The following is a 22224-nucleotide window of genomic DNA, read 5'->3' on the forward strand; positions in this document are numbered from 1 at the left end:
AAGTGTTTGTAGCCTGGGCGCTCCAAAGTCTATTTGTAGTGACCCATATAAATTGTTTCTACTAAGATCCAAATTAGGTAGATTAACAGGAAGCTTTGGTATTGGACCACTAAACTGGTTAGAACTGAGATCCATTACCATTGCTCTCATAAATTCCACTTCAGATGATAGAAAACCGCTAATTCGATTATTTCTCATATTTCGATAGACCACCGAGGAAGCCACTGTCCAAAACCAATCTGGCACCTTGTCAGATATGCTTGTGTTCGAGATATCAAGATTACGTACATGTGTTTGCCATCTAAGCCACATTGGAAAATTAGGCACCAGAAGGCTTGACCGAAGTTCAACGTCTGTTAGACTGAAGGGAGGAGCCCAAGTCCAGTTCACTGTGATGGCTATGGAATTATCAGTTAGGCACAAGCTCTCCAAGCTTACTAGACCTGATAAATGTCATTCATGTATGGCACCGGCTAGGTTGTTGAAGCTGAGGTCCAGTTCAGTTAAATTTGTGACCTCTCTTATCCACAATGGCACTTGTCCTGTGAGCTTGTTTGTGCTGAGATATAGCCTTGTTAGATTTCTGAAGGGTAGCTTGGTCGGTAGGCTTCTTGTCAGATTGCTATTAGGTAGAAACAAAGTTTTTAATTTATTCCATGAACAACTCGGTAAAAGTTGGAAAAATTCTGTTATACTCGCATTGATATTGTTTCCACCCAAAAATAATTCTTCCTAGGACCGGTCCTGAGATTTTGGAGGTCCGGGACAAAACTACAAATGGGGCCATTGAATTGAAACATAAAAAAATAATTAATATATAAATTGTAAAGATAATATTCAGTACATTAAAAAATTATTTTTGATAAACACTTAAAGTATATAAAAAAACAACGCTTACTCAAACACTTTATAGAGATCATCTTAAACAATTTCTTCAATGTTTTCTCCTGCAAAATAGAGTAGCAAGTGACGAGATAAGACTCGCAGAAAAAAGTTTGTTTTGGCAAAATGGAGTAAAAGAGAACTTTTTTTGGTGATGGAATTAGCAAGGGGAACCATTATGCTAACCTCCTATGCAAAGCTGACGATTCTTGCCTAAGAAGAGGTATGGTTCAGATGTTTGTCAAAGTAAAAACTCTCCAACCATTTATCTGTAGGTGCAAGCAGACATTTTTTAAAGTAAAAACTCCAGCAGCAGCCCTAAGATTTTTTTTTTGGTCAATGCACAGAAGGTTGACATCGTTCATCTGAAAAATATGAGCTAGAAGCAACTATCCACAAATCTGGAAACAATTGATTCACTTATAAGAAATTAATAATCATGTGAAATCAGCACATGGAGTCCATGGATCATGTTGTTACTTGTTACTCAATGCTGGTAACGGGCTTGCTTGCGGCAGTCGCCTCGGAGGAAGTCGAGCAGCTACTCCATGTAGGCGGATCAAAACTGCACGAGAGTAAGCGATCTCAGAACCGATCGACTTCTCAGCGCACAAGTAGGATACATGTATACAATATACCAATATGGAAGAGGTCCCCTGGGTTTTGGGGGGCCAGGGCGGCCGCCCTGCTTGCCCCCCTCCAGGGTCGGCGTGGCCCTGATTCTTCCAACTTACAAAGGTTCTTCAGGTTTGAAGGTATCATGCATGTAAGATCTGATACACTAAGGTAAACCAAGGAGGTCATATTCCCTATCTCGTAAGGAAACGGGCCATCAAATTAACTGAATCTGGCACCAAGATGCTTAAGGCTAGTCAAATCCTAAAACCAGTTGGGTGCGATATGCTTGTGGAAAATGTTATCCGAAATGAGGAGAATTTTGAGAGAAGTCAGATTTGAATGGGGAAGCGAATCAAGGTTCGTGCTAAGCTGATAGAAAGAAAGATCAAGACTTATAAGAGAAGGAACCTTGTTAACCATGGAAACCCAGTTCGTGATGGTATTGAGGTTCACCATACTCATGTCAAGGTGGTCAAGAGAAGACAATTGCGACAACCAGGTGATATCTGTTGAGGACATGTGACCAAAAGGGGGAAGAAACACTGAAGTAACACAAGTTGAACAGGTTACCCAGTTGTGATGGTATCTTGCCGATGAAGTTCAATAGTGATAAGTTGAGATATCGTAATTCATGAAAAGAGCCTAAGAACTCTAGTATTTGCACCATGTTGAACCGGTTGTAGTTGAGGTCAAGATACTGCAAGTGTTGCAAACAAATCAGTGAGGAGCTTATGTGTCCTCAAAACATGTGCATACTTGCATCACTTTTGTTGCAGTGAGAGCCTTATAGATCGAGCTTAATGACATGGCCGGTTCTATTGCTGCATTAGACGCACGGTACTGTAGGCACGGTCTAGGTACGACATGGTGCGATGGGCCGTGGATGGACTGAGCATGCGGCACGTCAGGCCGGCATGGCACGGGCACGACCCACCCCGCCCCGCCCCGGCCGCCTGTGTTGCTTCCTGGCCACCCTGCTCGCCCCAGCCATGCCGCCGCCCACCCCGCTGCCCCCGCCTCCGTCCTACCCCGGTGAAGCATCTAGGCCCCTAATTCGTGTTTTGGTAATTAATGACAATATATCTTTTGTGGACTAACATGTTTGAATGAGTTATGAAAAAGTTAGTCACAAAAGTGTTGCGGAGCTAGAAGTTGCATAAGTAGAAAATGAAGAATGGCTAGATCAAGGCAAAGGTATAATTGTAGGACATTTTCTTTTATCGATCAACAGAGATTAGAAAAGAAAAATTGACCGGATTGATAGGATAAGTGCCATACTATAAGAGGGGTTGATGTGTGTTTACTTAAGGTTTCTATGGTACCAAATTGCTCAAACTTGCATTTAATATAGAGTTAAAAATTATAGTTTGAGAAAAATAGTCGAAAAGACTGCATTTGGGTGCTCCTGTGTGCTGACGGTCAGACCGGGCCAGCGGCGGTCTGACCGCTGTATAACAAACCAGGGCAATCTTGCCTCTTTGAGAGTGGCGGTCTGATCGGCCCTTCGGGCGGTCTGACCGCTGTATAAAGTCTTCTCAAAACTCTGAGTAAATCTAAGTCTCGGTCTGACCGTGGGCCTTGCCGGTCTGATCGAGAATCACACAGAGAGTTTTTGGTACTACGGTCTGACCGCAGGGTCCGTCGGTCTGACTGCCAAGGCTGTGCCGGTCTGACCGAGGAGGATGGCGGTCTAACCACCAGGCTGTGTTAGAATTAATTTCGACCGTTGTCTGTAGCCATTGTACGGGGGCGGTCTGACTGCCACTGGTGCTGCAGTCTGACCGCCACTTGCGCAGAGCTGTCAGAATGGCAATCACAGTTAGATTTTGGGAAGAAGGGTATAAATAAGGGCATGGTTGGCTCATTGAATGCACCTCTTGACTCTAGTACATAAATTCAACACTTTGAGCTCTAGCCCTTCACTCTGCCTTTTCATTAGCTCGGTGATTGCATTCTTTGAGAGGTTGAGAGCAACTAGTGCATAATTTTAAAGAGTTTGAGCAATTTGTCACTTATGATCCTTCAAGCAAGCATCATCAACTTATTACTCTTAGAGGTTTCCGCCTCCTAGACGGCTTGGAGGTTGTGGCACCGTCGAGCCCTTCAAGGAAGATTGTGAAGGAGCCGCGGTGGTGATTGTGAGAGGCTTGAGCACGCCTTGCCGGAGTGGTAAAGTGCTTCACTAGTGAAATCGAGGTTTTTGAGTAGTTCTTGTTCATTTCTGGCTTAAGGTCAAGTTGCTCGAATAAACCCTTTCTCATGTGAGAATTGAATACTTGATAGAGAAGCAGTTTGAAGCTTGAACTCACCTCAACGTGAATTAGGGGTGATCAGCAAATCACCGATACCACAGGAAAAAAATCTCTTGTGTCATCTTTGAGCAATTTTCCTTATCATTGAGCTATTTACTTTCATGAAATTTACTTCAAGTAATTTATCTTCCTAGATTATAAATTATTGCATGTCACCCTAGGTTTGCAACCTCAACTTAGCAATTAGTTTTTAAAATCGCCTATTCACCCCCCTCTAGTCTGTATTCTTGATCCTACAAGTAGTATCAAAGCTTAGGGCTCCTTTTTGTTGTGGATTTAACCATCCCGAAGTAGGATTATGGCTAGTGACGCTCATATCAATGTGGGGAAAGCTCTATTTTTTGAGGGGTCAAACTACGCCTATTGGAAGACTAGAATGATCGTGTATCTTAAGGCTATGGGCGGTAAGCTTTGGGATATTGTGGATAAAGATTATGTTATTCTTGATCCCATTAATCTTACCGATGTTGATAAGGAAAAATCTCTTACTAATGCTCAAGCTATGAATGTTCTTTATAGTGCTTTATATCTTAATGAGTTCAATCGGATTTGCAAGCTTGAGACCGCTCATGAAATATGGGAAAGGCTTAAAGAGATTCATGAAGGTTCAACCATGGTTAAGGATGCCAAGCTTTTTGTTTACAAAGGACAACTTGAGAAATTTGCTATGTTGCCAAATGAAAGCATTGAAGAAATGTTTAATCGTTTGAACAATATAATAAATGAACTCAAGGGGCTTAGCATAGATGTTTCCGATGTTAATTTTTCTTTTAAGTTTCTTAGAGCTTTGTCTAACAAATATAATACTATTGTGACTTCTGAATTTGCTGACAAGTCCACAAGAACTAAAATTTCCAAGTGACAAAAGTAGCGAGGAATTCTAGAGGTAGAATTTTGAAGAAAATAAGCGCTGTTAAAAGTGGAGCTCCCAAATCTGATGGTAGAGGCCCTAAAAAAATTGTTTCTGGAGATGTGCAAGGATCTTAGTAATTTGAGAAGCTTCGGAATGGAACCAACTAAACAATTATCACTAAAATCCATAGTTTCTGCCTCCATTTTCCTTAACATTGTTGGTGATAGCATGCCGCTGATTTGTTTTCTTGACAAAACCAAATACTGAGTGCTAGAAAATGTGATCCAAAACCAATGTGGTATCTCACCAACTATACTTGTATTCAATATGTCAAGAACAAATATACCATTTTGTGCTTTTATCCACTCAAGAAATCTAGTCCATAGCTTACAAGACCGTAATAGAGCAATAGATAGTTGAAACGGAGGAACCAAGCCATGTTGGAACACAATGGCTAATGAGTTGTTTCTCTATACTAGCCATATTTGCAAAATAGGTTTCAGTGATTATACCTTCAAGATTGTCACCCTCAAGCCACAAGTCTGTCACTTTTTTGAGTGCTGATATCCCAGTTGGTAGCTCTTCTGAACACCTGATCTTACTGAGATAAAGAGAGGTCAAATTTCTCATATGTCCAAGCTGATCCGGCAGATTCTCAGTCAGATTATTCTTAAATAAAGTTAAGTCTTTTAGCCGGTTTCTAGCAGGCAATCTCTCCAGTAATAGTGTATCTAGCCCATTGATGTCATTTTCATAAATAGAAATACATCAATTCATGCTACTACTTAGGGGCGAAGACACATGGGGGTGGGGGCATACACCCCCCTCCTATGGAGAAATGTTGCAAATTCTCTAGACATATTGTTGGCGTTCAAAACCAACAAGACAATATTTGATGAGTTATTCTTGCTCCTTGGTGAATTCCCAACTTTAGGTTAACATGATAATTTTTGATGAGTTATTCTTGTTCCTAGGTGAATTCAAATCTTTGTGTACATCCTCATAGTTGGGAAATGCCACCATGTAGTTGGTTTGCTGACAAGTCCACAAGAACTAAATTTTCCAAGTGACAAAAGCTACGAGGAATTCTATAGAGATAGAATTTTGAAGAGAATGAGTGTTGTTAAAAGTGGAGCTCTCAAATCTGATGGTAAAGGCCCTAAAAATTGTTTATGTAGATGTCCAAGGATCTTAGTAATTTGGGAAGCTTCGGAATGGAACCAACTAAACAGTTATCACTAAAATCCATAGTTTCTACCTCCATTTTCCTGAACATGGTTGGTGATAGGATGCCGTTGATTTGATTTCTTGACAAAACCAAATATTGAGTCCTAAAAAATTTAATCCAAAACCAATATGGTATCTCACTAAATATACTTGTATTCAATATCTCAAGAACAGATATACCATTTTGTGATCTTATCCACTTAGAAAATCTAGACCCTAGCTTACAAGACCGTAATACAGCAATAGAGAGTTGAAATGGAGGAACCCAACCATATTGGAACACCATGGCTAACAAGTTGTCATGTAACTCTAGATTGTATAGACTAGCAAAATTTGCAAATGGGTTTCAATGATTGTACCTTCAAAATTGTTAAAAACAAGTCATAAGCATGTCAATTTTGTGAGTGTTGATATCCCAGTTGGTAGCTCTTCTTAAATCCTGTTCTTACTGAGATAAAGAGGTCAAATTTCTCATATGTCCAAGCTGATCTGGCAGATTTCCAGTCATATTATTCTCAAAGGTAAGTCTTGTATACAGTTTCCAGTAGCCAATCTCTCCAGTAATTGTGTCACTAGCCCATTGATGTCATTTGCATATATCAAAATACATCACTTCATGCTACTATTTAGGCGCGAAGACACATGTGTGGGGCATACACCCCCCTCCTATGGAGAAATGTTGGAAATTCTCCAGACATATTGCTGGCATTCAAAATCAACAAGACAATATTTGATGAGTTATTTTTGTTCCTAGGTGAATTCCCAGCTTTGAGTAACATGATAATTTTTGATGAGTTATTCTTGTTCCTAGTTGAATTCCCAACTTTGTGTACCTCCTCGCAGTTGGGAAATGTCCCATGTAATTGGTTTGCTAACAAGTCCACAAGAACTAAATTTTTCAAGTGACAAAAGTAGTGGGGAATTCTATAGAGATAGAATTTTGATGTGAATAAGCACTGTTAAAAGTGGAGCTCCCAAATCTAATGGTAGAGGCCCTAATTTTTTTTTTGGGAGATGTCCAAGGATCTTAGTAATTTGGGAAGCTTTGGAAAGGAACCAACTAAACAGTTATCACTGAAATCCATAGTTTCTGCCTCCATTTTCCTGAACATTGTCGGTGATAGCATGCCACTGATTTGATTTTCTTGACAAAACCAAATATTGAGTCCTACAAAATGTGATCCAAAACCAATGTTAAGAACAGATATACCATTTTGTGATCTTATCCACTCAGGAAATCTAGGCCCTAGCTTACAAAACCGTAATACATAGTTGAAATGGAGGAACCCAGCAATGTTGGAACACCATTGCTAATGGGTTGTCATGTAACTCTAGATTCTTTAGACTAGTAATGTTTGCAAAATGGGTTTCAGTGATTGTACCGTAAGTCTGTCAACTTTGTGAGTGTTGATATTCCAGTTGGTACCTCTTCTGAAGAGAACCTTTACAGTACACTATGATACTAAATGGTGAAGAGTATCATTATTATGATCCAACCATTTATTTTAGTAGGTATTATTGTAATTATCTTGATACCCTTAGGGGTAATTACGTCATTGACTGATCGGACTTCGGACCTTTGCCACCCATCATCGACCGACTGATGGAGGGTGGAAACCCTAATAAATAAAATGAGCAGAATAAGTGAAAGCTTATCTGAAAAATAAACTAACATTTTGACATTCCCTAATTAAACATATAATTTACAAGTTTATCATAGTTTTTTTTTCCAAACCTACCCTTATGATACCCATGATACTCTTTAATGATACCTATGATACTGATGGACGATAAAGTATTATTGGGCTAATCTAAACCATCGAATAAAGAAAATGGACGGCATGCACTTATTTAGGTGTACTGTAAAAGTCCTCCTTCTGAAAGCCTGTTCTTACTGAGATAAAGAGAGGTCAAATTTTCCAGAAGTCCCAGCTGATGTGGTAGATTCCCAACTAGATTACTCTCAAATAAAGTTAATTCTTTTAGCCAGTCTCCAGCAGGCAATCTCTCCATTAATATTGTCATTGGCCCATTGATTCCATTTGCATATAGCGAAATACATCACTTCATTTTATTATTTAGTGGCGATGACACATGGGAGAGGGGCATATGCGAGAAAATGGGTTGGTTATGTCATTCTAAATAAGTATGTGAAGGTTGGTGCTATTCATGAGGCAAATATCACTCTACATCTTATCCACAAGCCTGAAACATTTTCTTGGAACAGACTTCTGGATTTTATAGTGGAAGTAACTCTGAGCAAGTTAAAGGGTTTTCAAGCAGATGGTTTCTAGATGCTTTTTTGCCAACAAATATCCTTATGTAATCATTTTGAGATGTAGCACTGGTTTGAGGGACTTTAGGTATGGTTGTCAGGTTCATGCATGTGTTCTGCAACGTGGCTTAGAAAGAGATACTGATGTTTCAAGAATGCTTGTTGAAATGTATGCACAATCTGGGTGCTTCACAAGTCCACGCGTTTGGTATTTTGATGGACTGAGAGGCAGATGTGTTCTCTTGGCAGTGATTATGTAAGAATATGCTAAAACTGATAAAGGTAAGAAGGTAATGGATGCTTTCGTTCAATGTTGCAAATAAACAAAAGGCCTATTGATGTCAGAGTAGCAATATCCGTGAGTCTTTGCTGTGATTTGGCATCCTTAGGCTGTGGGCTCCAGCTGCATTCATGAGCAATCAAATAAGGTTGAGTAAATTTCGTAAAACTACAGATACTTTGATAAAATTATCGCAAAACTATAAATTTAAGCAATAATTTCACAAAACTACAGATTTAGTGCCAATTTTATCGCAAAACTACAGATCTTTGGTAAAATTATCGCAAAACTATAGATTTAAGCAATAATTTCACAAAACTACAGATTTAGCGCCTACTTTATCACAAAACTACAGATTCTAGAGGAGTTATTCCCAACTCTGTTACCATGACGATCAGACCCCGCTTGTAATCTCACAGCAGCTGACAGCTCATGAAACGGATCGTCTAGGAGCTAAATCTGTAGTTTTATGAAATTATTGCTTAAATATGTAGTTTTACGATAATTTTACCAAAGTATCTATAATTTTGTGATAAAAGCGGCACTAAATCTGTAATTTTGTGAAATTATTGCTTAAATTTATAGTTTTATGATAATTTTGTCAAAGTATATGTAGTTTTACGAAATTTACTCAATAAGATTGGAACAATCGAGTTGTTTCCAGTGCTCTAGTTGACATGTATGTGAAATGCAGGAGCATAAAAGATGCTATTCTAGTCAGATACATGTGATCAAGTTGCATGGAATACAATTCTCACCATGGTCAGGCATACAAGCCACTGGAGGCTTTCCAAGAGATGACAACTGAGGGGAAGAGACCCGATAAGATCACATTCGTAGGTGTCATCTCAACTTGTAGTCATGCAGGATTACTTGATGAAGGAAGTACTTCAACTCTTGCGGTTGAGTCATGATCAGAAATATTGTTGTTGGTGAATGAAAATATTTCTTCCACGAACAAATGCGGTGAGAGTCAATCCACTAGGATCGCTCAGGCTTGGGGAAGAAGTGGAGAGGAAAAGAATGTCTGGAGTGATGAAAAATTTACCCTTGACACTGTGTACTCATGATCAGTATTTATAGGGCTATTCAGGGTATAAGTGTATAGACATACCTTTACGGGGGTAGAGATACACGCTAACACTATGCAACTGGGACATAGGGCCAGCCGAGTAAACATTGCTCGGGTCCCAGGTAAAAATATCTTATCTGGATAATATCATCTACCCATGATAGAAACTGTGACAGCAAGGCTTGGTCGGTTGCCGAATGCGGCGCCGACCCTATCTAGTGCGTCAGACCGGCCACCTATGTGACCAGTATTAAATGCCAGTCACTTTGTGGTAGGCAGATGGCGGTCGGTGGGGCCTCCTTCTTGCTGATCTTTCTGGAGGGGCCAATCACCTTCCTAAGATTTCGGGAGTTAGTGACCTGAGGAGGTCCTCGGGCTCCGAAGACCTTGGTCTTAGCAGAGAGACCAACGCTTGAGGGTTCCGGAAGAGTTCCGCAGCCGGGTGGGCCTCAGACTCAGCTGACGGAGTCTAGGGTGTCGGGGTCCTTGATGGCGACCCCCCACAAATTGTGAAAGAAAGTGAAATGTCCTATCGATGGAATTACCTCCACGATGGAGCAATATATTTGCATGCTAACATTCTGGCAAAGGCTGGTAAACTTGCTGAGGGCTGATATCTTATCGATCGGATGCCATTGACCCCAGATGCATCCATGTGGACGACGATTCTGGGATCTTGCAGTATACATGGAAACGTTGAGATAACCAAGAGAGCAGCATAGAAACTGTTATAGATCCATATTTCTCCTTGCACATTGTTGGCAAATAATTATGCCGATTTGAGATGGAGTGATGTTACTAGATTTATGAATAAACTACTAGGTCATGGAGTAAAGAAGGAACCAAGTTGTAACTGGATTCAATGGTCAGGTACGTTCCTGACGCAAGATGCATGTTCACAATATTAGAATTTGTTTGATGTGTTCTATGCCTGTTCAGCTATGCCTTTTATTCATGCAATCTGAAATGCCACCAGTGGGCTCTTATAGTCTCCGTGCATAACAGATCAGACGAAATGCTGATTCCAGATAGTATATGGGTAGTTTTGTGTACTGATGAAAAAAAAGCAAAGGTAAGATCCTTGTTGTGAATTAGTATCACCGAAAATGTTGCCTGTTCTGTAGCATATCTAGACCACTCTGTTATCTCTAGACTGTTTTATCTGATTTAAGCATGTTAACATGCTGAATTCTACTATTGGGAACTTATTTGCCTGAAGAGTTATAGAGTGATGATCTTGATTCATATTTTTCAATATCATGCTATCCTTCATTTTGATTGGGTGATACGGCGCACAGTTAACCCATCTGCTAAATCGCTGCATTTTAGGTTACATCACATATCAGGATAAATGCAGGCTGAGTACTGTTCATCAGTCGAAGCATATGGAAATGATCAGGCAATCATGCCTGTACGGCGAACTAAGAATTCATTGCTGATCAATGTGGCACAGTGAGAGCCTGACTGCAACCAACTTCAGTGGATACTGGATTGCTCATCTCACATTTGTAGTCAAACTGTTGACGCTTGCGCGAGTGGGGCGATCACCAACTTAAGTAGGGTCTTTTCCAGTTCCCCGCCGCTATTCCATGGATGAACATCTGCCTTGAGAAGCTGCTTGTTGCTGCAGATGAGGTTCCAAAGGGGGTGGTTCTCCTTTGGCATGACATAGTCCCTTTCCCCTAGCTTAAGGGAGGGGCAGTAATATCCCCTACCGTCGCCGATCTAGATGAAATGCTTCTTCTTGGCACCGGCTGTTGCCTGGATCCTATCAATTATCTTTCCCTGCACATGGTAAGCAAATTTTTAGTTTATGGTGGACCATGACGGATTCTTATTGTTTACACTCTTGATATGAACAATGTACAGATCAAAGGCACTTGGTAAATTGTTGAACAATACAGTATGATTATGCCTAATATTTAGAATTTCAGATTGCAGAGCACATCATTATCTTGCAGTAATATTGTACTGTTTCTTTTTGGATGGATCTTGCTGTTTCATCTGTTTCGGCCATGTGTGGCGAGTGAAGGAATGAAGCTGACATTGAATAAGCGAACTGATCTGCCATCCTTATGTCCATACCTTGCACATGTTCTCAGGGCAGAGGCTGCACCCATGTGGCGCGCTCGTGGAATCATGGAACGGCGAGATCTTGAGCCTGTCGTAGGTGTCGATACGCGCCGAGTTGGTCCTGATCTTGTTGGAATTGATCTCGGCAGTCCCTAACGTGTACGTTGACAGAACCGAGAAAGAGGGGGAGCATGTCCCCACCTCTCGCACCCTGATCGAGGGCGCAACCAACGTTTTGGGTGTGGTCTCATTCCACCAGCGCCATATATAAAGAGGGCCAAGTCGGGGTCTCGTGATCATCCAGATCACGAGACTATTGCACACCCCTACTTCCTAAGCCCTACACCGATCTCACGGGCGGCGCTGTGTGGAGCGAAGGCCGTCGCTCCATCAGGGTCGACTTCTCCAAGCTCTCCCTCACGCCGGCACTGCAACAACTCGTCTACACCGATCTCCTCCTCACACCAGCACTGCAAAACACGCTACACGAACTCATCTACATCTCCTCACCGTCAACTCATCAAGATAGCGTCACCAAACGTAGGTTAGTCTTCATGCTTCCGTTGTTTGGGTGTTCAAGTGCAAGGGCTATGATCTTAGATGATTTCTTAGTCTATCAATGGCATCGGAACTTGATAGCCCTAGATTGAACCCCATTAAACTTAATTAAGGTTCAATTATGATCGGTTGGCGCCAATTGGTGGTCAATTAGCCTTAATTTTGATTGGTTCAAGTATATTTATGATCAATTATCTGTTTTAAGTCTAAATTAGCCTCGGCTCATGTTAATTAGGCCCAAATTAATTAAGTTTTAGCATTGTTGTTGTCAATTAAGCATGATTAGGACCCAATTGCTTCTGGTTTTAGCTCTTTATGGCCTGGGTTATTGCAATTCAAGTGCACATGTTCATGTTTAGGGCAATTGGGCTCGGATTGGGTGATTTTATGCACATACATATGTTTATGTGTCTATTTAAGGCTCGGTTTAGTTGAATTCATGCTTACATATATGTTTTTTGTGCTCACGGTGAGGAAATTAGAGCTCGGGAAAGCATTTAGAAGGAGGGGAAAGCAAACTCTAAAGATCCCCAATTTTTCCCTTCTATCCGAAACCCTAATTCCCAATCCGAACCCTAAATCCCAAATGAAAGCCCTAGACAAGAAAGAGAAGGGGGTCTTACTTGTTTGCGTGCTTATGTCATCATCGAATTCGCCTCCTCTGACGGATTTGCCTCATCCTCCTCGGATGCGTGTGGATCTCCTTCGGCAGTTTGCGTGTCCATCTTGTGTGTGCACACCGGAGCTCCGCCACCTGGAACTTCTTCTCGCCACTCGCGCCATCCACATGGGCGACACCACAGCTCCAACCGACGGAGGCACGCGCGACCTCGGTTGCACGCGCGCTCCGTTAGGTAGGCCTGTAGTGCCGCCCTCTTCTCGCTCTCTCTCTCTCTCCCTTTCCTCACGTTTTCTCTCTCGGTTGCTGGCAGCTTGCTATCGCCGGAGGTCTCACATGCTTCACCGCTGCCACCGCTGGCAGCTTGCTATCGCCGGAGGTCTCACATGCTCCACCGCTGCCACCGCTGTTGTCTCTCTCTTTTGGGCCGGAGCAAGGAGTAGGGAGAGTGAGAGGGTTAGGTCTAGGGTTTCGGCCGGCGCGACGTTTTTGTTCGGGCGAAATCGTTGGAGAGCCACCGGATGAGGATGGCGTGGTGGTTGCAGTAGTTGCTGGAGATGAGGCAGTAGTGGTGCTGATGAGCAGCGCAGAGGTGGTGGATCCACATATCGAAGAGCCTATGGTAGATGCGCTGACGAGGGATGAGGTTGTCGCGGCCGAGGATGCAGTGGCGATGGTGGACGCAGGCGCAGTGATCTGGGCGCAGATGGCGTAAGTATCACTGGTGACAACAGTGTGGGAGTTGAAGGCGCAGGCAACGACGTCGGTGTGCTGGACCGGTTCGGTGGCCAGCGATGCCGGAGAGCACGTCGAGGCCACCAGAGCGTGTGTTGATGCCAAAATCGCCACCGTGGAAGCCTGCAACTTCGCCAAACTCTTAGCAATCTCAGCCAAGCTCTTCTCCATCTTCGCATCAATCCCAATGTCGAGGCCACCAAATCGTAGGCTTTGATACCAATTGTCACGATCCTAGTTGATCCAGCACACAAATCAAACACCGAAACACCGAAATCACATAAGAACACCAAATCCTAAAGCTCGGGGATATGTATTGCCACCAATTCGGATACACAGTAGGAGTTTGGGGAGGAAGAGAGAAACAACAGTTCAAGATTGGACAGTGGACCTTCAGAGAGGAGATAGAGGTTCAACAAAAGCAGGGAGAGGGAATGGAGAGACGCTGAGCAGGAGCAGAGGTTGGGGAATAAGAAGATGTTTGTTCTAATATGTTATTCGATGCTTGCTTCTGGACACATCCCCTCGTATTGCTCCTTCCTGACTTCGATTGGGCCCACAGCCCGGTCGGCATCCGACGGCCCAGGGAGCAGCTGTCCAGATGGGCCGTGACACAGGGATTCTCCGGTGGGACGCGTTTTTTATTTTGTGTCTTGGGTGGGTGGCGTCCGTCCTCCTCTGCTTATATAAGAAGCCTAGCCCAGCACAGTCGGCAGGTCGCTGGCTTTGTCATAGGGTTCAGCCCAGTTGGGTTGCTGTTTGGCTCTTTTCCTTTCCACTAGAAGCTTGGCGCGGTAATTGCTGCCGCGCCTTATGGCCAATGCGCCAGACTGCTAGTTGCTGGTAGCTTTGGAAAGTACAGTAACTATGCGCAATTTATCTGTTTATAGTACAACAGATGGTAAGAAAGCCCATGCTGCACTAAGCCAGCACCAACCATATATCTTGCACTAAGCCAGCATGACTGCAAGCAAAGAGAACTCACTTTATGATGATTCATAAACACATAATGAAATAGTTTATAGTACACGGTCCATTTCGACCCCTGTCGTGGCCAAATTGCTGCTTCGTGTGGTCAACACTACAACAGATGTAGTGATCAAGTATAAGAGTTTTAAGTCTTCAGCAAGAGATAAAGCAGACATTATAAATAATGATGACTTAAAACTTGAGTCAAATGGTTCATGATTGTTGTTTTAACATGTATGTTGTAAAGTACTGCTTTACTGTTTTTACTTGAAGATTTACTTGTGCATAGGTATTTGTGCGCAGAATAAGACAATATCTCGTTCAGATTAAGAACATGCAATTAAAAATTTTGATCTTGAGATTAACTGACTTTGAAGAATATTTATATTCGTATAATTTTTAAAATAAGAATGTGGAGTAACCCTTTTTCAGAAACATCCTGATCACATTATGCCCTTGTTCTGCTATGCAATGCTTCCAAGGTTAGGATTCTTTTTAGTGCTAAAATGCATAGAGTTAATTCAGAATTCAGATAGCACTTTGTCAAATATTCCAGCAAGAGCAAGAATTATAGTACAAGGACAGGTCCAGATCAATAAGGGCATGCTTGAAAGGTTGTGCCCCGTTCTTATATATATAGGGACAGTATAATTTCTAGCCGGCTATGGAATACCCAATTCTATGGCCAGGTGGCTTACCGTGCCTCCTCGAGGGAACGGCTGGACAAGCTGGTCCCGGTTCCTTTCCCTTGATGTTGAGCCGAGCCGATGAAACCTTGCCGAGCCAATTCATGGTAACTGGCCGTAAATGAAGGGATGACGGGAAAATCGGATCTGATTGGATGGGTTCTCCCTTATTCCCGCGTGCAAGGGCGGAAGGTATTTGGCCGATCGTAATTGTCTTCTCTAGCCGATCTCATCGTCACGGAGGCTCAGATCGCACCCGCTCAAACCAGGACGCCAATGATTCCTTCGCGCAACGCGTTTGGTGCAGTGATGAGCTCCATTGTCTTGCACAATGGCGGAAATCGCGTCCACCAGCGATGCGACACCATCGTCACATATTGTAACTCCTGCTGTGTCCTCGCAGTGGCCGCAATCGGCGCAAGATCAGACATTGGCGACACCTGAATCCCCTAGTCCCCAAAGTACCTCCATGGTTGCTGTGGTAACTCGCGCGATCGTGAACGTCGAGACTCCTCCTCAAGCAATCTCACCGGCAACCATGGAGACACCAGATCTGCAGAAGACATATGAGCATGTAAGTGCGCATAATTACTGTAAGGGATATCGTCAATTATGACATGTTGTTGTCAAAGTTTGTGCAAATTTGTTATGCATCTATTCATTGTATTGCAAGAGCATGGAGATGTTGGTTTTTGATGTGATTTACTACAAGTGGTTTAGTTGTGTAGTGCGAGGAACATTAAACCTGAGTTACTATATCTTAATTGTTGATTCACACGAAAAGTAGAAGACACCAACGTAGATTTGGTATAGGTGTTAGGATGTGTAATGAAGCTATCGGGCTTTCAATTACTATAACGTCGTGTAGAAATAACAACATTTTAGTGGGCCAGTTACTACATTTTGGTTTATGTCTTGAGGAGCCATTAATTGCTTGAAAAGAATGATTGGTATAGTTCCTTACATATTAACGCTGAATGATGCCTTAAATTACTCTCGATGCTGCCTGGAAATGTAGTGATTCTTGGCTTATTTAAGTGCAGGATGAGTCATTGCCACATACAATTGTGCCACTGAGGACTTGTGTTTTGCAAGCAGAGATGAAGCGTATGATTTCTACTGCTACTATGTGTCCAAGGCATGATTTGATGTGCGAATAACAAAGATAAGGAAGACGGTGGTAGAGTTATCCTGCAATAAACAAGGGTACTGGAAGTTCTACAAGCCTGACGAAGAGAGGATACGTGAGAAGATGACAAAGAGATGTAACTGCAAGGTGTTTGTGAAGGTGAAATGGAATGATAAAAAGGACTACTGGTTCTTTGAGAGAATCAGGATAGAGCACAACCATCCACTGTACCCCTCACCGAGCAATACACAGTACATGAATGCACACGAGAAAATGGACCCAGTTATCATGGAGGTTGTTGACACAATGCATCGAGCCTATGTTAGTCACAATGCAACAGTTAATGTGTTATCCGACATATATGGAGGCAGGCAGAACATAACATTCATAGAGATGGACTTGAAAAACAGGTATTAACTTGTGAGTTATTCATTTGTGGGCTTACAAATAGCTTATATGCATAGAGAGTCTAAATTGAACATATTTTTCAGGAGAGCTGCTGCTGCTGGGGTAGAGAGGGAAAATGATATACCAAAGCTGCTAGATTTTTTCAGGGAGATGAAGACCCATAATGAACATTTTTACTATGAGTTACAAGTGGATGATGAAAATGTGATCAAGAATGTATTTTGGAGTCATGCAAGCTAGAGGGCGAATTATATTGATTTCGGAGATGTGGTCACATTTGACACAACATATAAAACTAATAAATACTGCATGCCTCTAGCAATGTTTGTAGGTTCAAATTATCAGCTACATAATGTTGTGTTTCGGCAAGCACTTTTGCAGGACGAGTGAGCTGGCACATTCCAGTGGTTATTTAGGGCATTCCAAACATGCATGTCATGCGCTGAGAGAGCTGACCCGAGGTGTATACTAACAGGTTAGTCATTGAACTAAGTGTTGATTTGTACATATTAGTTATTAATGAATCAGCTGCTGAGTATGTTTACTTCAGTGGATTGTGGTGATTGTATTTGTTGATGGTTTATATATTAAATGCTTGTGGTGCAGATCTAAATAGCTCAATGGCTGCTGCAATCCCTAAGGTGTTCAAGAACACAGTCCACAGGCTATGTTGGTGGCACATGCTAAGGAAGTATAAAGAGGAGCTTAAAAAACTATACAAAAAGCATGATGGTCTGAAGTTGAAGCTGGTGACTGTAATCAACCACCCACTTACACATGTTGAGTCTGAGGCACCATGGAAGGAACTGGTGGATGAGTATGAATTACAAGAAAATGATGCTTTGAAGAGCCTTTGGAATGATCAAGAACTATGGGTTGCAGCTTACTTCAAATCACAGTACTGTGGGAGGATGACATCGATGCAACAGAGCAAAAGCGTGAATAAGATGGTAAAAAGTAAAGGATTTGCGGGCCATATGACATGCATGAGTAAATTTGCAAGAAGGATGCTCGATATTCTTTAGCACACAAATCATTCATCAGCCGGAGTAACCCATTGGTCACAGGTAATTGCACATGTTGTTATAATAGAAACATTAAGATAAAATTTGTAGCGTGCACTAACTTGCACAACTTGTCATCCGTTAATTGTGAACCACAATGGTGTATAGCGCAGTATTTTTTTTTTGGACTTGAAATAGGCAGAGAATACCAGAGCTACAATGCAACCATTTGATCCTCATTTGAGCAGGGTTTACACAAGGGCAATTTACAAAAAATACCGTGAAACTTTCATGTACAGCATCGCATTTCGTATGGATCCCGACCCGGAGCGTGAGAATTGGTACCTTGTGACCCACACAGATCAGTCCAAGACATATGCATGGTGCCAGCATTCATTCAAGGTGTATGCTGATGTGAGCGCGAGCGTATATACATACAAGTGCCACACATGGGAGCACACAGGTATACAATAGTTGTGCAAGCTATTTACTATATGCTTGTGGGAATTTATGTATATTGTTTTAGCATTCAAATATGTCTAATATGCGTGTAACTGCTGATTACAGGACTATTCTGCGCATATCTTCTGAAAGCTTTCACATACCTACAAATAACAAACATACCTTCTGATTACATGTTGAAGAGGTATACAAGGGACATGAGGTTCTTACTTATGTGGGACAGGCATGATATAGTAACTGTCGGGCTAAACTGCACAACCGAGCAATACAGGACAGCGAATCTCGCAACACTAGCAATGGCTGCCGTGAGGGCTTGTCGGAAGTCGTGTATGGGGTTTGAGAAAGGTTGTGAGCAGCTGACTGCTTTAACGGAGTTGGCTGATACTATTCTAAGCGACATTGGTCCTTCTACTTCAAGGAACAAAACAATGGAAATACAATGGAAAATGAAATGGGGATGCTGCTTGCGCACCCCCCGTTGTCTGTGATATGAATGTATCTGCAAGCGCTCCGAGAATGGCACAAACCAAGGGGAGTCAAAAGCAACCAAGGGTGGGAATTGATCGTGATGTTGGTCAGAGCAATGGACAGGGTGGAAATACGGGAAAACGGCTTTGTGGGTTTTGTAATATGGTGGGACACTATTCAACAACATGTGCTCTGAACCCAGAAAATGCAGATAGAAGCAAGGGTAGTCGTGGGGGGAGAAGAGGCAAGATGGGTCATCAGAGGGGGTGACCACGAATTGTTCGGCAGCTACAAAAAGATCTTGATGAAGTTGCAGTAGGAGAACTAATTGATCGGAGAATGATGATAGGTGAAGCAGGGATGGTACAAGTGTTCAAATCTTCATCCCACTATTTTCCTTATGCAGATGTAGTTATAGTGCTGACAATGATAAAGTTGCTACTACATAAGTGTTGATGCTTTTAATCTCAAAACGGAATAGTGCTTTTTTGAGTCAAAATAGCGCAAGGACGATAAATTTGTCGCACTTTTTAAACATGGACTGATTATAATTGAAAGGAACGCATTAGTGCTTTTTTGATTCAAAGTCTTTTGATCTAAGTATCTCACTTATTTGGAAAAGCCAACTTATAATTTGTTTACAACAAAATATACCTCAATTTACTGTAACAAATGAATTGAATTACGAAATTGCAATGCAGACATGAAAACAATAAAAGGTTCCATCAATTACCACATTGGAATGTGAAAATAATGACAACCGCGGATACGAGTTGGAAAAAGAGATACTACAATTACTATAGTGTAGTGCATCGATTATAACAATAAGAGAAGGTCAACAATTACGTCAGCATAATGTGGTTTTTACTACATTTTTCGTTGCGTATGTATTCGTGTAAGATGCGTAGGATATCGAGTGAACGAGATGGAAAAATAAATACTACAATTTGCACGATAAGTTACAATAAAATGATTAATCAGTGACGACAAAATTGTTGTAGTTGTTCAGGTGCAGAGTAAAGTTGGAGGGAATATATTGTCTAGAACGCCATGTAGAGTGTTCTATATTTGTAAACGGTAACATGCTGAAACTGGTAGATGTGAAGTTAATTGATACAATGGAGTGCTTGCTAGTAGCGTCAGATTTAAATACGGAAAAGTGAACACATGAACACATGCCTGATATGCAGCATGAAATTGTGGGAGTTTGCCATCATTGTATATGTAAAGAATGTGCTACGACTTCAAATTCTGAACCAATGATTAGTGGTATAAAACGACCAATAGAAGCTAAAAAGTAAGCAATACAAAAATAGAAATGTGCAAGGAGAAGTATAACAATGATGGGCATTGTAAATGACACAGACAATTCAAAGGGATCGTGGCTAAAATAAAGTGATTACACAAAGTTCTAGAATGAAAATGACACACAATAAAGTAACTTGGAGGGTGCATTACAATAATATGTAAGTTTTAGATAAAGTTTTTTCATGACAATTTTTGAGGGATTTGGAGCACTAATGAGATCAAGGTCAGGGTCTAGTTGTCTCCAGGCCACCGGGTAGCTTCTTTATCTCGTTCAGGGGGTGGTAAAGCATGTAGAAGAGAACCTCAGCCCTGTACAATGCGGCCCTACCCTGCAATAGTACAGTGAAGTAACTATATTGAGATGAATGAAAATTAAAACTGGAAAATTGGATGAATATGAACTTTGTAGATGTCAGATGACTGACCGGAATTATTGGTTTCTCAAAATCATCGCCATTCCACAGTTCCATGAATTTTGTAGCAAAAATACTACTATCATTTCTGCGCTAATGCTTGGGCACATCACGAATTGGGTGTCTCCATCTAACAAACTCTTTCACAGCTCCATTGGTGACCTTCTGGAATAGATCATTTAGGCATGGAACAATCCGAGCACCCACCTCGTCATGGTACATTGTGCGGTCACCGGAAGAAGAATCGAGTACATCTATTCTTGTATGCATAATGTTGATGCAGTACACACTCCATTCTCCTTTCTCCAACATAGGCAACAAGAACTGGTATAGATATTGCGCACAGTTAGCAGCATACAGAAATTGCAACAATATGGTAAGGAGACCACTATATATTGTAATTCTAAAACAATGATATTCTTACAAGTTTGACTTTGTGGGGTGCAACCCCATGGAGGTCACGTTCTAGTATGCCCTGAGCAATTGCAGCTAGGAACGCACCATATTGAACAACTAAGTTGAGCAGATCCTGGAATTAGCATTAATGGAAGCCAGTTATCGATTCATTCATTGCAATTGACAAAAATATGAGAGCATATAAGAGAGAGCAGAGAGACCATAGCAGGTTAAGGATGTTGTGGGTATGCAAGAGGTTGGATGTGAACTCACCACTAGGTCCTGAGAGAGGAATACCCTATATCCCCCACCATCGAGCATAGGGCTTCTTCATCATGCCAAATGAATGAGACATAGGTGGCCATGAATTTGCTAGATAGCATTTTTCCATCCGCAATCTTGTCAGAAATTTCAGTTCCTTTGAAGATGTTCGAGCCAGCAAAGATGAAAACGTCGCTGCATTATGCCACATATTCAATATTGAGGGTGCTGTGAAATAATGAAAGTAAGGTAAGCTTTGAATGAGGATGATTACCTGCTAGAGCTGATGGTTTTGCAGAACTTTTGTCTGAGAGAAAATGCTTTAGTCAATTGGATTTTAAGGTGCTTGTAATTTCCTTTAAATGGTGACACGTACATTTCTGGAACCCTTGTAAGCCTACTGGAACGTCGAGTAACAGGTGCAAGGAGGGGATTGTTATCTTGGGTACTTTGTCGCAGTTGAACATGGCCCAATGGATCATCAGTGTTGCTAGCATTGCGTGCAACCTGCACAAAACCAATGATGTAGTAAATCAGTAGAGAAGCAGTGGTAGTTAGTCACTAAAGTTGTTGAACATCCCATATAAACAACCTGTTCGACATCAGAAGGCCCATCTTTTTAGTGAGGGTCGTCTTGTACATGATGACCAAGGGACAACCTGTTCAATGGAGCAGAAATGCTCTCTGCAGTGGTGTTTTTTGCCTGAAGACTAGTACTAACCTGTTGGCAAAGTGAATGAGAGGCAATAGCATTATGGTACATATTGGTGGCATCCAACTATAACCAAACTAATGGCATTATGATACAACATTATGATACGTACCAGGTGCAGAGTAACATAAGGCTGAATATTGGGAAGATTCTGTAACATTAGCAAGTCTGGGCATAGCTTTGGGTTGGTTGATGCCTCTATGGTGTCAATTAGATCGTCCAGACCCGGTATTGGTTCTGAAACATCAACATGCCTACCTTCACGTGGCCTCATGATATGCTGATCCAATGTAGTATCCACATTCGATGATGCCTGCAAGTTTGGAAGTAAAATTGTTATGTAAAACTGCACATGGCCTATTAATATATAATTGAGTTACCCTAATAGAAGTCCCACGATGTAGTATGTTACCTCATGAATGGCAGGGTTGGATGGAGCATCACATAAATCAGCAATGTCATTTTGAACTGGCTCCATTTCTGGTGCAGCCTCAAATGCATGGC

At 41.7% G+C, this 22224-nt stretch overlaps 1 pseudogene; it reads right to left on the reverse strand.

Annotated features, from left to right (window-relative positions):
- Window positions 1–10958: 10958 nt before the first annotated feature.
- Window positions 10959–13675, reverse strand: LOC133884108 (uncharacterized; annotated as a pseudogene).
- Window positions 13676–22224: the final 8549 nt, after the last annotated feature.

Source organism: Phragmites australis, chromosome 1 (genome assembly GCF_958298935.1).
Source record: "Phragmites australis chromosome 1, lpPhrAust1.1, whole genome shotgun sequence".
Taxonomy (NCBI): domain Eukaryota; kingdom Viridiplantae; phylum Streptophyta; class Magnoliopsida; order Poales; family Poaceae; genus Phragmites; species Phragmites australis.